Source organism: Cricetulus griseus, chromosome 5 (genome assembly GCF_003668045.3).
Source record: "Cricetulus griseus strain 17A/GY chromosome 5, alternate assembly CriGri-PICRH-1.0, whole genome shotgun sequence".
Lineage (NCBI taxonomy): Eukaryota > Metazoa > Chordata > Mammalia > Rodentia > Cricetidae > Cricetulus > Cricetulus griseus.
In genome coordinates, this window is record NC_048598.1 from 140,696,331 (window position 1) to 140,713,242 (window position 16,912).

Consider the following 16,912-nt stretch of genomic DNA (forward strand, 5'->3'; position numbering starts at 1 on the left):
GTGGATTAGTAATTTCCCCTGGTGTAAGAAGGGATTCTGAGAGCCCATCCCACATGAAGGGATGCACCCTTGGCCTGGTCACATTTTTGAGGGCCTAGGTCCATCCCAGAATGAAGCGGTAGACTTTAGGGAGCCCATGTTGAGGGACCTACCTTGCCTAGGGATTGGAGTGTGGATGGGGTGAGTGAGGAAGGGTTGTGGAGTGTAGGGTTTGGGGGGGAGGAGAGGGAGAAGAGATTGACATGTGAAGCATTTACAAAAACCAAAATGATTACTCAGAGAAATGTTACAGAAAAACTGATATTTGAGAACCCAGGAGGGGCATTCTTTGTTCTTAATCAGATTGTGTTTTTTATGCAGAAGGAACATGAATGGGAAAATAAGATTATTCTCATTATATGAAAAATTCCTGGCTGTGAGGGAAAGAAAGTGGAACTCAATATAGGAACTAGGTAAAAAATAGTCAATAAGCAAGTTTATATTTGTATGTTGCCATTAACACTGAGCCAATAGGGGATTTATAAAGAAGAGAAGCAAATAAGTGATGTTTTATAATGATAATTCTGTATCCTTCCTTACAGGTAGAATTTGTGTTCGTCAGCTTTAAGATAGCCTATGTTACTCTGCAGTGGTTAGCAAATCCAAAACATTGAGTGGATTGTATATACATTTTCTCATTTGGTTTACATGCCCTTTGTTAGTCAATAGAAGAACTTTCTTCATTGCAATTAGTCAAGGGCATCACAAATGGTCTACTATCCACTGACAGAATCCTGAGACTGTAATATGAAAAGTGATGCATTAGCTGTTACTGTCAGCTTCTAAGTGACATTGCTACGTCTACACATTTCACTTATTCATAGAAATGACATGATCTCAGGTCAATTTCATGTCTTAGATAACTAAAAATTCCAAATAGAATTCCTCAAATGAAGGGAAGAGACCTTAAACATTTCCATTTTTCAAAGTTCTTCACATAAAACCAGTCCTTATTGTAAGTTTACAGTACGTTCCCACTACAAAAAGAAAACAAGGAAAGTGATGTAAGAAAAAGCTATAGTCAGTATGGACATGGGCAAAAACAAAAAAGAAACAGAGAGAGCATACAGAAAAATACAAGCACAAAGCAAAGATGAGATAGTTGTGACTCATTTGTCCCCCAAATGAACTCACCTAAGTTTTTGTATATTCTAATGTTCATGCAGGTCACTTTTAAGTAGGTTGAGAAGTAGATTCTCACTAAACAGAGAATGAAAGAGAAGTGATTTTTGTAAGTGTCCCAACAAATAAATTAATGGAGAAAAAATGACCCCATACAGAAAGTTATAGGAAAAAAGAAAGTGTGAGATAACTATGAAATGGAAGGATAAGAAGTTGTAGAGTTGAAGTCAAAGAAGTATGGTTAGATTTTGAAAAGCGATCTAGTGTAATTTGCCCAATGGATGTAAGGTAGAAAACTAGAGTCAAGAATAGTTCTGAAAACTTTTTGAACAATAAGCTAAGGCAGTCTCTTACAGACCCAAAGACAATGAGGAGGAGCCATTTAGGGAGGTAATAACAAGCACTCAGTTATGTATATGTTAATTTTGAGGTAAAAAGCTGCACTGAATTCTTTAATTGTATCTGTTTTCTTTTTCTTGTTTGTTTGTTTTGTTTTTATGAGAAGCTACCCCTTTTCTTGACTGATTAAATCTACTCTTCAAATCAGAAACTGAAACGATTCATGCTACACAAAATACAACAGGCCTTTTATGTTACGATAAATCTTTCCACCAAAAGCTGCCTGAGCCCCACTGCCACATGTGTGCTTTATGCCAGCTGCCCGCCCAAGTTAGGGCCCAAATTAATGCACAGAGAGACTTGCATTAGGTACAAATGCTGCTTGGCCAATGACTAGGATTCTCATCTGCTAGCATCTATAGGTTCTGGGTTTTTTTCATAGTTTTGTATGTTCTACAAGACATTATCCCTATCCTATAGTGATAATTAGAGCAATATGAACAATAAATTTTCTATGAACCCTAATAGAACATGTATCCATTCACACCATTTCAAAGTGCTTTTATCAAGTGGCCTCCTGGCTCCTCTGGAAATCCAGGATTTTGACCTTTGTATGAGTTTGTGTCACTTATTTTCAATGCGAGCCACAATATTAGAAAATAAATCCTAATCTCATAAAGCAGAGAATTCTTTCATCTTGTCTGTGCTGAGTAGTGAAAAGCTTGTGCTTCCAGAGGAATTCTGCCCCGCAGAAAATGTTCTAAATTCAGCAGCCAGCAAAGGCCAGGTGCAGAAGCTTCCCCAGATCTCGCCCCAGGTTCTGACTTAAAATGATCTCTCTGCATTATCCAGCTGGGCATCAATCTCGAAGGCATTTTATTCTTTCATCTTTCCCTTAGGATGCTCACTGTGGAGCCAAAACTTTTCCTTCCCAAGAACATATCTCAATACTTGGAAACTGTCTGATGTTTTGCCATGCCAAAATAATATCACTCACAAACCTTTAATTTTAATAAGATAAGATTGATAATATTCAATATTTTAAACATGAGCAAAGTTCTTTCAACATGTCTACTTGAAATTCTTTTTTTAACATCAAATCAAAAGTTTTACATTGTGTTTTTTGGGTTATTACTAATAGTTTTGAAGATATAATTCTCATCTTATACTTCAGGCTGTACTCCAACTTGTGATCCAACTGCCTTCCCTTCCAAAGTATTAAAATAACAAGAGTGTATCACCAAAATATGCATTTTGACATGATTTTCCAAAATGAATCTGTTAAACATGACAGCTCTTTCATAGAGAAGAGGGATTTACCACAGTCACCACCTATTTTGACACTGTATTGACAACTGTATAGTCTTCTTTATTGATTAGAATCAAATGTATAATTTGAATTACCAATGCCGAACTTATAAACAATTCAACGTGCAAATAGGGAGTCCTTGCCATAGCATTAATGCTTTAAGATTAAGATTGTCTAATTTTACATTCACAAATCAATAAATACATAATCCCAAAATTGAAATATTTTCACACATTTGCTTTATATACAAATAAATCCACATCATGATAGGACATGAAAACATCAACCTTCTCCTGCTCTTCCATCTGGTCCAATTCTGCTGCTTAACTTGTACCAAATTATAAAGTGTCTGACTTGCTTATTTTCTCTTCAATGGAACTATGGTACATGTCACTAAAACTGGATACCTTTTTCTCCTGTTTTTATTTGTAAACTGTTTTCATTATTTTACAAAATTTAAAGCTCAAGAAGGGCTAAATGTGGGCTGGAGAAATCTTAGTCTGGAACACAATGAATTTATCATGTATCCTTATTTATGCATACAAATGTTTTCTCTCTCCAGGTCTTCCCTTAACTAAATAGGGGAATGAAACTTTGACTTCGAGTACTTCTGCTTTAACATAATATAGCACTAGTTGCTTTGTCTCAAACTGTAATAAGAATAACTTCATAATTGCAGAAATTACTTTACATGGTAATCAGTATTATCATGATTCTTATTAAAATGACTAATATATATATATATTCAATAAACATTTACTTATTAAATTATTATAGAAGATGAGATTGCTTGGTTGTATTTTAAAATGCTATTCCTGTTCCTGTGTTCTATGTGTTTATGGTTTTCAGCTGCTCTTCTTACTCCTCTCAGGTCAAAAATTCTCTCCTGTTAAGGAAACCCATCATGGCATTCTCCAAGTTCTTTAAATAATTTTAATTGTTTCCTTTATTTTCTGATATTATAATATAGCTACATTATTTTTCCTTCCTTTTCTACCTCCTAACTGCCCCATCCCTTTCTGCTCTGCTTCAAATTCATGGTCTCCCTGTGTGTATTATTGAGTTATGTAGAGACCACATCTACATAACTCAATGAACACTGAAAAGTAGCGCCAGTACCCACCTAGAGCTTTCACTCTATTCACTTGTGTTCATGATACTGCAAGGAACTCTGTGCACTACCAAAGGAGAAAGGAAAACACCAGCCCAGCTACAAACACTTGAATCTACAATGGTGATGTATTTGCAAGATACACTGGTGGAATGGTTACACAAAAGTTGTGGGAGTTAGCAACCAATATATAGTTTGTCTAAAATCCTATAAGATGGAACCTCTGCCCAACATTCCTTGGGTTGCCAAGAATCTGAGACTAAACAGACAAGGGAGCTATGGGAAAAACAAAATACTACTGTTCTTATAAGGAAATATATCAGTAAGATGACTCCTAATGACATTCAGATGCACTCCACCATCAAAAGAGAAGCCTCCTCCTGTAGTATATGGCAACCAATACAGAGACCCACAACTGAACAATAAGCAGAGATTCGAAGACCTCGGTTCACTCAATCCTAAATGACATGTCTCCATTAAACCCCGTCCCTCAGGGATCAAGGAACCCTGTGGAAGAGGAGGTAGAAAGACTGTAAGAACCAGAAGGGATATAGATCTCCAAAACCAAGGTTTTGTAAACACAGTAGGAATAATACACACAGGAACCTCATATAGACTACTGTAGCATGCACAGTACCTGCAAGTGTCTGGGTCAGGTGGGGTCCCAGCAATAATGGAGAATTGGGCAGAGACCATTCCTAATCTAGAAGCTGCTCTCAAAAGAAAAAGAACAAAAAAAAAAAAAAGAAAAAAAAAGAAATCCTTTCCAACTGAGTTTCACTGCTTATACAAATCACTCTTAAGGGCAGGCTCCATTGCCAGAAATAGTTGGATATCACAAATAACTTCAATGGTATTTTTGGAGATTCTTTTTCTAGTAATGCTTTCTTGGGTCATTTCAGGTTTTTCTCTGTTTAGATCTTTTGCTTGTATATTTTGGTTTCTGTTTTACCTGGTTTTGTTTTTTTTATGATATTTCTGTGTTTACAAATATGTGTTTCTGTATCTACATCTAATAATTGTGCTTTTTATTTGGCTATGCTTTTTTTCTGTTTGTTCATTTTGTCCTATTCTGGTTTGTTTTATTATAATACTACTTTTTTAGATGACTGTTTTCTAGTGAAATTGAGCAAGAAGGGTTGTGGATTTGGTTGGTTGGGGATTTTCAAGAAGCTGGGAGGAGTTGGAGGAAGAGAAACCATAATCAGATTATATTTTAATTAAATATGTTTTCAGGAAAATAAATAAGCATTAAAAAGAAGGCAGAATTTGGTTTCTAAAACAAACAATACTACAAAAAAAGGAACAACAAAAATGAGTTCATGGCTTCTTTTTACAGTAACTCTTGTTACATGTACATATGTATATATAGATATATTTCTAATATATATATATTCCTAAATGTGTAATTATATCTTGCTTGAACTGTATGTTACTTGTATGTATGTTTCCATATTTGTTCTTTTACCCATGGACAAATGTGTCTTCCTCACTCATCAAGGAAAAGTCTTTCTGCAACAGTCAGAGACTAATATAGAACACCACATCAATCAATATGCAGGGTTGTAGAGCTCAGCCCAATGGATACATAAATAAAATATCTTCTGGGAATTATTGTGGAAGAGGGATAGGAAGACTGTCAAAGCCAGAGTACCAGGGAGGTTGGTGTGATTGTCTTTCCTAGTAATGTCAGTAGCTACATACAAACAGTTTCATCAACATGACTGTCCAAACAAGAACTGTGCAAGGACAATAACAATAACATGCTAAGGTAGACAGAAAAAAATCTGGCAAGTTCTTAACCTTACACAATGAAGGCCAGTTATGTGACTTATTTTAAGAGAATATTTTATTTGGTTTTTTGAGATTGTAATATAATTACATCATCTATCCCTTCTTTATCCTACTTTCAATCCCTCCCACATACCTTTCCTTGTTATAGCCATATTTGTGGACTCACTTATTATATATATATATATATATATATATATATATATATTACACATATCTTTCTGTATAATATTAGGTGTATGTATTTTTAGGTTTGACATTGGTATTGGATAACCAGTTGATGTCCTCTTCCCTGGGGAAGAATATTTCTCCCAACTATTTTTCAGTTATTGTGATACTCTGTGTAGGCTGGAGGCTTTGTGGTTTCTGGAGGCTCCTTTGTAATGGGCAAAACACTGAAGCATTTCAAGCACATCTGCCCCCTAATTTTCCCAGGTAGATTTTCAACTTACTCCGATGGTCTACCAAGGCAGACTTTTACCCTTTAATAATCTGACACTCTTACTCTCTGATTGGCATAAAATTGACTGTTATAATCCTGAATGAGTTGGGTGACCTAAGCAATGACCTTCAATACATTTAAAACTGACATGGGTACTTCTCAATGTGTGAGGAAGATATGTTATACCTCCCTGTTGAATGACTTCATTATAGTAATCTTTGGGATTTTATCATAAATTTGCTTAAGATTTTGACAGATTTTTGTAGTGATATATTCTTTATGATTTATTAAATCTTGACTGAGGATTCAGAAAAGCAAAGTCAGCCTCAAGCTATAGAGATTAGGAAGTGGTGATACACACCTTTAATCCCAGCAGACAGAGGCCAAGAGGTGGTGTTATACACCTTTAATCATAAGACACAGGATTAAGAGGTAGAGAGATCTCTGTGAGTACAAGGCCCCAAAGATCTACACAAGATTGAATCATTCCAAAAGAGAATTATTATAGCTCACATCTTTAATCCCAGAAATAGAGGTCTATAAAAGACAGGAGCAAGTATTCAGTATCAAGGATTTATTCTCCAGTCATGCTGAGGAGACATTACAATCTGAGGCTTGGTGAGAGCTGATGGAGACAGGATCAGACAATTCAGCCTGAAGTAGAGGTAAGGAGCTAGTAGCCAGATGCTTTGCTTGTCTGATAATCAGCTTGAAGTTTGAACCCCAATGTCAGTCACCGAGTCATTTATTTTGTGTTACAGATTTTAGTATTCTCTAAGGCCAGCTACATGTTTATTTATCCCAACACATATTTATGATCCACAAAATACTCATGGAAGTAAAACATGAAATTATGGGGCAAAAGCATAAAAGCAATGTCAATGTGTGAGTGACAGACTATATTTGTTTTGCTATTTTCAAATATGAGCAACCATTTATTGATGATAAACACAACAAAGAAGCATGTTGCATGGGAAGACAATTCATAATAATGCCCTATTATAAAGGGGGCAATATATGACATTGTGAAACAAATTTAAAAGATTTACTGTAAAAATAAGTCCCTTAAGTGATACAAGTAGTAACCAAAAGATGGGGAGATAAACATGTAGGATGAGAAGGGGATGGCAGAGGGAGGAAAAACAAAATATAAAAGAGGAGAAAGAAGATCAGAGAAAGAGATGAGGGTACAACTGGGGGGAAGTGAGAGAGGGGACAGTGGCTGGCATTTAGAAGAATGTGAGAAGGTACTGTGTCAGCTGAGAGATGAAGAAGAAAAGAATAATCATTTACAGAGAAAATGATACTGTTACAGAACAAAATCAACACCCTTTTAATAAGGTGATTTGCACTTGAACAAAGTTTAACACTAGCTTGTCTCACCTTTTAAACGACAGTGCAGGTGATTCATTGAACCAACAGATACTCTTAAGTACCTTCTCAGTGCCAAACAGGAAACAGTGAAAAGGATATAATAGCCCCCTTAATTGTATTTATAGTACAGCCAGAGAGTGAGAGATATGAATTATTTATAATGTTCCAGGCATTGCGCTATGTTTTTGACATCCATTTACTTTTGATTCTTAAAATAGCCCTACAGTGATGGTCTTAGTAGTTAAAACCAATGCCATTTTAAAAATGAAAAAAATGAGGCTTGGAAGCAGTAATTCTCACCTCAGGCTGCAGGTTAAAGTCACCCAGGGAGCCTTGTGATGTCAGAGTCCCAAATATAGAGGTTCATATTTATTTGATATGGTGAGACAGCTGGGTGTAAATGTACTCTAAAACAGGAAATTCTGATGTGTAGCTATTTGTTAATACATTTGGCTATATTGAATCTATAAATTACCCAGTTTCTTCTCTAATGAGCAAGTATAAACACAAGACCCAAATCATTCAGTTGAGAAAGACAGTATGTCCTTGTGATAGTAACAAAAACATTAAGAAAAGATACCTGTAGACAGTAGGACATTCATTTCCCATATACTAGTTTTTGACCTAATTTCTCATGGCAGTGTACTATGTTTGTTTTAAAAATGAACTCAGGGAATATTACTCAAAAACATGCAAGCAGCTCACAAAGAGGATTCATTTTTTCATGGTGACTAATCTCAGCCCAGATTCATGGAGAAGGGCCAAGGTCCTCCCCCAAATGATGTGACAGACTTTGTTGACCCCCATGGTAGGACTCAGCCTCCCTTGGGAGTGGATGGAGGGTAGGATGGAGGGTAATGGGGGCATGAGAGGATGGAATGGAGAGGGAACTGGAACTGATATGTAAAATAAGATTATTTTTAAATTAAAGAAAAAAGCAAATCTTAAATCTTAAATAAATCAAGAATTGCATTCCTACTACTATCTTCCCACCTTCTTGCCAAAGAAACTTCTGACACAAGACACACATATGACATTGCAATATATGCTCAGCTTTCCCTCCCCTCCCATTCTAACCAGGTAATATAGCTACCTGCATTTCTGCCTCTGTTTCATACCTAGAAGTTAAGGTAAAACTTTAGGAGGATAACTAGCCAAATCAATGTCAATATATTGTTTGATTCTAGCAATCTAACAACAACAAAATTATTTTTGAGGTATACTTATTTTTCTTTTATGTTCACGGGTGCTTGGCCTGCATGTATTTTTGTGTACTGTGTTCAGGTCAGAACACAGAGGTCAGAATAGGGCATCAATTCCCTTGAAACAGGTTACAGATGATTGCTCACTGCCATGTGGGTGCTGAGAATTGAAGAGCAGTCCTATGGAAGAGCAGTCAGTGCTTGGAACTGCTGAGTCACTGCTCCAGTCTTTAAAATACAGTAAACAAACAATGCAGGTATTTTAAAAATAAGACCTTACTTTATCCCAGAAATCTATTTTAAAATACCAGGCTATATGTTTCATTTACATAAAGTAAATGTAAATAAAGGCTTCATGAGATTTTAATAATGCAAATCATCAAAGTAAAAACAATATCCCACTGTGAATGGTCTCTGTACTATCTTTCTATCCCATGATTAGTTTTGGTTAAGATTAGTTTCCACTTCATTTTTTTTCTCACTAACCAACAGTGATAAATCCATAGTGATGAACAGAAGTTAGAGCATCAAAACCAGACTTCAAATTGGAAAGATGTAAATAAGTTTTAACACTATAGTGAACAAGAGAGATAAGAGACTCAGTTGGATATGATAGCTTATTAGTCTGTATTAAGAGAACAAACTAGGTGATGTTTATCTCCTATTGCTCTGCTAGAAGTCATAAACCTCTACCTCCTAGATCTACAGTCTTCCCTTTCTTAGGGATTTCAAAATGGAGGACAAAAGACAAACACACGATTGTGAATGAAACAGGACTGGGAAATGTGGGATAAATTGGAATCCATTAGAAGCAAAGATCTACTAATTGCAGAAGTTGGCAGTCAGTGTGTTCTAGATTACATTTGCATCTACTAGAGGCAGATCTACTTTATGAACATACAGTGGATTTAGTCATCTTGAGCCATTAGCTCACAGTCCACATTCTTATTTCAATCTTTGCTTTTCATATCTTGACAGTCTTACTATCAAAATAGTTTATGGAGTATCTCTCAAATAAAATAATTTCCCCAGGTCATATTTTTATTTGAATAAGTAGAAAAAAAGGCATGAATTCAAGGTTGACCTTGAACATTGAGGATCTAATTGGTTCTTTCAAGTCTATCTTCTTCCCATATTTTCATTAGTTTTTTAAATTTTGTGCAAAATATTTTGATCATACTCACAAACTCTGCTCTTCCAATGAACACTGCTCCTTCCTTACACAACCAAATATGTCTCCTCTTTTATAAACCAATTAAAACAATTTTAGTTTTAATGCTACTGGCTGTAGAGCCTTCGCTTGAACTGGTGTCAACTCTTAAGAGGCTGGATCCTTAAAGAAAACTCTCACATTTTGACAACTATAAATTAGTCAGGATGGGAATTCATGCCCACATCCTTTCTCCATTCTAGAACTTTGAGGTGACAGGCTGTATAGAAGTTTAATTTTAGGAATGAATATTCTATAGTTTTTATGGTTTGCATAATGACCATTAATGTGTTTGCATTAATGTTCATCTGCCATCTACTATGAAATGAATCATATTTGGTGAAGCTGGTCAATGTCTTATTCGACGTATACAATGATAAATTACTAGGAGCTAGTCATTTTGCACAGTAACAGTGATAGGTTCTCCCTCAGCAAATAGGACCAGTCTATCTACAGGTTGTTTACCCCAGTAATAGTATCAGGTATGGGTTTTATCCTATAGAATAGTCCTCTAATCCAATCAGAAAGTTGTTGGTTACTTCTATGACACTCATGGACCTACTACACTGAAGGGTATCTCTCAAAAATCATTTTATACATCACAGAGTTTACAGTAAGGTTTCAAGAATGATAATTTTTCCCCACTTATAGTATCCATAGCATCCTGTAGCACCATGAAAGACAATCAGTAGAGATGAGGCTTCCAGGTGAGTACCCATTTGATTTCTCCATGTTCTATGTCTTAAGTATGTAGTTTCTTCAGAAATAAGGTCTTTACCATCAAATTCTCGGGGGCATTGAGAGCATTAACATCACCATATAATGTTTGGGGGTTTATGGGACTTTACTGGCCAACAGCTCAAGAACAGATAATCTCTTTCTGGCATTGTATACTTTATTTTCTAGTATATGTTGTCTAGTAATGTCATGTGGAAATGACTTTGAAGCTTCACACAAAAATATATATAGTATATCTATACATACACATATAGAGATTAGAGATATAGATGTATCAAGATTCATTTTAAAATTCATTTTATTTATTCATCTCTCATATAATGCATCCCAATTGCATCTTCCCCTCCTTCTAGTCCTTCCTGGATCCTCCCCATCTATCCTCCCCAGATCCACTGTTTTTCTATTTTCCACCAGGAAAGTAGGAATTGCAGGGATAGGAATTAAACGTAAAATAAAAAGACTAGACATGAAACCTATTATCAGTGCTGGGTAAGGCAACTGGCTAGAAGTAAAGGGGTATGAAGAATAGGCAAAGAGTTGGAGAAACCCCAAGGTAAATAACCCCATCATTTTTCCACAAAACCCCAAGGTAAATAACCACATCATTTTTAAAGAGAACCCAGCACAGTCCCATGGAGACTCTGATTTTCACTTCAAACTCTGTGAGCCTTTCTGAGCCCTGCTCATAAAGTTGATTTTGTGAGCCATGTTCTTCTGGTGTCCTCAGTCCCCCAGGTTCTTACAATCATTCCCCTCCCTCTTTAAATTCCATGAGTTCCACCTAATATTTGGCTGTCAGTATCTTCATCTGCTCCCATCAGCTGCCAGAAGTCTGTGTGATGACAATATGGCTAGGCTCAAATCTTCTGACATAGCAAAATATCATTAGGAATCATTGTATCCAATTTTTAATTTATTACTTTACTTTGCAAGTTGAATATGGTTCTGTAATGTGGGAAACTACCAATATGGAGCCAGGTAAAAACACAAGGGAATTTAATAGGGAAAAGCCTTACTTACATAGCGAAACAGCCAGCTGGTGGGGCAGCAGTAAGTACAGCAAGCCGAAGATGTAAGTGAAAGAAGGGGCCTCCATGTGAACATCCCTCAGTCTTAAACCTTCCCTATGTCACCCTAACCATGCCCTCACAGGTGTGGTCAGGCATACCTGTAGCCAGCCCCTAAGCAGGTGTGGCTACAGCATCCCCTACAGTTGTACCATAGGTTTCTGAGCCATTCCTATCCCTAGATATGCATGCAGTTTTGACAAGGGCTTCATCTCACAGTGTGGGTCTCAAGTTAAACCAGTCATTGGTTGGCCCTTTACATCAACTCTGAGCCACCATTGCAGCAGCACATCTTCCAGGTAGGGAAGGTTGTAGGTCATAGATTTTTGTTGTTAGTCTACTGTCCTAGTCCACAACTAGAAGCCTAGCCTGGTTACAGGAGCTGCCTTGCTCAGGTTCCATATTCAAAATTACTAGGATTCATCTCTAGGTTCACCCTCATATGTTCCAGGAAGTCACCAATGCACTGTTTCCATATGACCCTGCAAATGCCCTTCAATGCAATTTGTCTCTCCCTGTATTCTCTGCCTCCATCCTTTCCTCCCCCCCAAACCCTTCTTTTCCCATTCCCATCCTCCCATAGTCCACCCCCTAATCTATTTCATTTCTCTTTCCGAAGAAGTCCACCAATCCACCCTAGACCTCTCCTTGTTACTTAGCATTACTGGGTCCATAGATTGTAGCATGATTGTCATTTATTTAACAGCTAATGTCCATTTATTGGTGAGTACATACCATGTTTGTCTTTCTGGTTCTGGGTTACCTCATAAAGATAATTTTTTTCTAGTAGCATCCATTACCTAAAAATTTCATTATGTCATTTTTTTAACAGCTGAGTAATATTTCATTATGTAAAGGAACTACATTTTCCTTATCCATTCTTCAGTTGAGGGACATCTAGGGTGTTTCCAGTTCCTGGCCGTTATTAATAAAGTCTCTCTGAAAATAACTGAAAAAGGATTCACTGATAAAATGGAGGGTGTTTTTGGGTACATGCTCGAGTGATTCATCTTGTGGATCCCAGGAGCAACAATAAGACCATGACCACAGTTTAAAGCCAAATTTGAAGTAAACTTTAATTAAATACTGGCCAGGTGGATGGTCTCTGGCCAGGTCCATACACAACTTCCTGGTAAACGGCTCAGAAACAAGTATGGCAAGGGTTTAAGAAGAAAAAATATAATTCATTGTATTTCCCATCAGGTTCATTGTGGAGCAAGCATATATCCTGAAGTACCTCCAGCCTGTGAACCTCCTGCCCACATGTAATCAAGCCCTCCACATGGTACATATTGGGTCAAAAAATTGTTTATGGGATTGAAAAACATGTGTCTTGTTATCTCCCATAAAGAATATCCTCCAGTATTTCAGGAACTGTCTGTCCTTGGGCAAGTGGCTTGAGGATCAGAGGCATTATTCTTTCATGGATCTCTTAGGCATAGTAATTAAAACTTAAAATGTATCTTTGGCTCTCACAATCTGTCAGGGGAACAAAGTTTTTTGAGTGTCTTTTCCAGCTTGAACCAAAACCAAAAGCAATGTAGAAGAAATTAATATTCTCTAATGGTTATCTAAATTATTAGTTTTCCATGAATTTCAATCCCAATTTATTAATCTCTCTTTCAATTTCCCAGTCTTTGACACACTCTTCTTCTTAAGCAATGCTTCATGGTGTCCCTGACAGCCTCACACCACACTGCTTGAGTCTCAGTACAGAATTTGGGGAAGTCATTGCCTCTGATTTCCATCATCATCTCTGGGCTTCATTTGCATACATTAAACTGAATGAGGCGTCTTCCATTTCTCAAAGTGAACTTTAAACAAATAACTGGAGTGCAATAAACCTCTTCCTTCTTTTGAACTTCACATTTCTGATTCTGCCAGGAAATATCAGGTGGCCTGTTGTGCATTTGACTGTGTTCATTTGAGGACATCAAGCTGTGAGTAACATGCAAATGAAATTCCCCTCAGGACTAAGTGCTGCTACATTCAGTTCAAGCAAGATGACTATGAGATTTAATGCAAAGCCTTGTTACTGCAATGTTAGCGAAATTTATATTTTTTTTCTCTTGGAAAGTTTGTGTGTGTTCTGCCAGTAGAATACACTTCATTTACTAAAAAAATAGTTAAAATTAAGTCTACACTTTGGATGGTGATTTAAAACTCCATAGAAGTCCAAAATGATTTCTGTTCATTGTTCTAAAATGAACTATAATTTCTTTATCCTGGATGTTTATATTAAAAACCCTATTTACTGGCCCCTTGCCACAGGAATAGACAAAATAGTTAAAAGAGATTTTAAAATCCTACATCTAGAATTCACTTTCTGTTTTCAAGGGACCTAAAGCCATTTTGCAAATATGTGTGTGCCTGAGTTTATTTCAAAATCTTCTCACAACAGTAAGATAAGAAAATTATAGATCATAGAACATCTTCTATAGAACTGAGGAATTTACCCCACCAGCTACTAAATTCTTAAAGCTGAAGAAGGCTGACTCCTGCCTAAATCACTCTTGAGTTACACACAAGTCCCCAAAAAATAATATGAAGAACACAATATTGTGAGGTATGTGTGTGTGTGTGTGTGTGTGTGTGTGTGTGTGTGTGTGTGTGTGTGTGTGTGTGTGTCTGTGTGTGTGTGATCAGAGTGCAAACAAGGATAATATCACAACAGACAAGCTGTGGTCATGGAGAAGCCTACTAAATATGAACAGAGTACACTAGCAAGTAATGTTATCTTAGTGGGTCTTGATGTGTTTATTTTATCTGCCACTTAAAGAACTAAAAGGCAGAGGATGTCTCTTGAGTGTGATAGGTAGCAGCAGAGAAATGTTGAACACAGCAAACAGAAGTAGAGAAATCATCAAATCAGGAGTTGAAAAAAGACTTCATTAAGGTAAACAGAACTGACATGTAGAGCAGGTACACAGAGGGAGTGATACTCAGCAAATCTGAGCCAGAATTCAGGAAGTCTTCTTTGAAGGCTTTTTGTTTTTTGGTTGTTTTTAAGTCTTTGAAGAATCTTATTCCATCAATTTAGGGATGGTCATTTTGAAGAAAAGCAAGATGCTGATTAGCCCACAGTTGTTGAGGAAACATTCCCTGATCTGGCCTTTAAATTGTTGATCAAATCCATCAACAAGGGGAACTGCCAGAATGAGAAAGCGTTTATGAGGCCTTTGCTTGAAGTCACTGGGAAAGAAAAAAAGACTCAGACATGGTCTCTCTTCTTATATGCCTGCCTATCAAGGAGTCCTTCCAACTTTAGTCACTCAGTAACAAGGTCTTCTATCTGCAGGCAGTAGCTTCGAAGTCTATGCAGTGTGTTGAAATGAATTGCTCCACATTATAAATCTCCAACAGCAATAATTAATGTTAGTACAAATCAGATGACTGCTCCAGCATTCATATAGATTTTATAGAAACAAATTTATTTATATCTATGTATAGAATATATATGTACACAGAATATATATATATATATATATTTATATATACATATATATGTAGTGTGTGTAGTGTATGTGTGTGTCTGTAATATGTATACATACATATATATACATATACATATGAAATATATGTAAACATTATATGTAAAGAGACATGACAGGATGGACACACAATTATGGATTATGAATATATATTATATATTATATGACATATTCTGTTCCTTGTATAATTATTCCAGGACTGTGTGGCCTCAAGTGACTCAAGTGTCCTTTGGATATGAATTAGCCTACCCTAACATTAATAACTCATTAGGCAAAACCAGACATAAAGCAACAGATACTCAGCCTATAATCCACAACCCCAGAGAAGTTAGAACACTCTTCAAGAAACAGACGAAAGCAGATGCAGAAATTCAAAACTAACCATTGGGCCAAGCTCCTGGGTTACAATAGAAGAGAGGGAGGAGTGATAATGTAAACTAAGGGGTCAAGATCATGATGGGGAAACCAACAGAATCAGGGAGGGACCTGAACTAGTGAGAGATCACTGACTCAGGTGTGACAATTGAGGAGCCTGCATAAAACTGAACTAGACTTCCTTAATATAGGTGACAAAGGTGTGGCTGGGACAACAGATGAGGCCACTGGCAGTGGGTTCTAACTCTAATGCACAAACTGACTTAGTGGAACCCATTCTATGTGGAGAAATACCTTGTTCAGCCTAGACACAGGGTTGGGGGGGGTAGGGAGGTGACTTTGTCCGTCCTCAAGGAGATGATAGGACAAACCTAGTAGACTTTGTAGGGGAGGCCTTACCCTCTCCAAGGAGCAGATGGGAGGTGAGGGGAGTATGTGGGGGGAATGGGAGGAGAGAAGGGAGTGGGAACTGGGATTGCAATATAAAAATAAATTAATAAAAAGTGTCAAAAATAAAAAAGAACTTAGTAGGCAGCAGAATGAATGCCAAAATATTGTAGAAGTTCTTTCTAGTACAATATTCCTGTCTTACTCCTTTGAAAAGATTTTGAAATAAAAAATCACAAGTGCAAAATGGATTTATGTTTCATGAAAATAGGAAGTGAATTCTATGTGTGAGACTTTAAACTCCCAGTTTACTATATTGTTCATTCCTGTGGTTTGAATCATATATTTGGCCTATTGATTGATCTACATGCCAATTTTTGTTACAGAATCTTGCTATTTCATTACTATATCTTTGTAATATAACTTGTAGTCTATTATGGAATATTATAACTAGGCAATGATATGTTACATTTTTAATGCTTCAGAATATTACTTGCACTGTGAAAAGGTGTGTTACTTTTGTTTCTGATGTGCATTTAATTATGTAAAGATGTGTTGCATTTGTTTTACCTTGCCTGCCTAAAGCACCTGCTTGGTTTAATAAAGAGCTGAATGGTCATCTGATAGGCAGTGAAAGGATAGGTGGGGCTGGTGGGCAGAGAGAAGAAATAGGAGGAGAAATCTAGGCTCAAGAAAAGAAGAGAGGAATGAGAAAAAAAGAAGAGAGGAGAGAATGCCTGGAGCCAGAAGCCAGGCAGTTGCCAGCCGGCAGAAGTGTGAAGCAGTGAAAGTAAGATATACAGAAGAAAGAAAGAGTAAAATGCCCCTAGGAAAAAGGTAGATAAAGAGAAGCAGGATAATTTAAGTTAAAAGAGCTAGCCAGAAATGTGCCTAAACTAGGCCAAGCATTCAAAA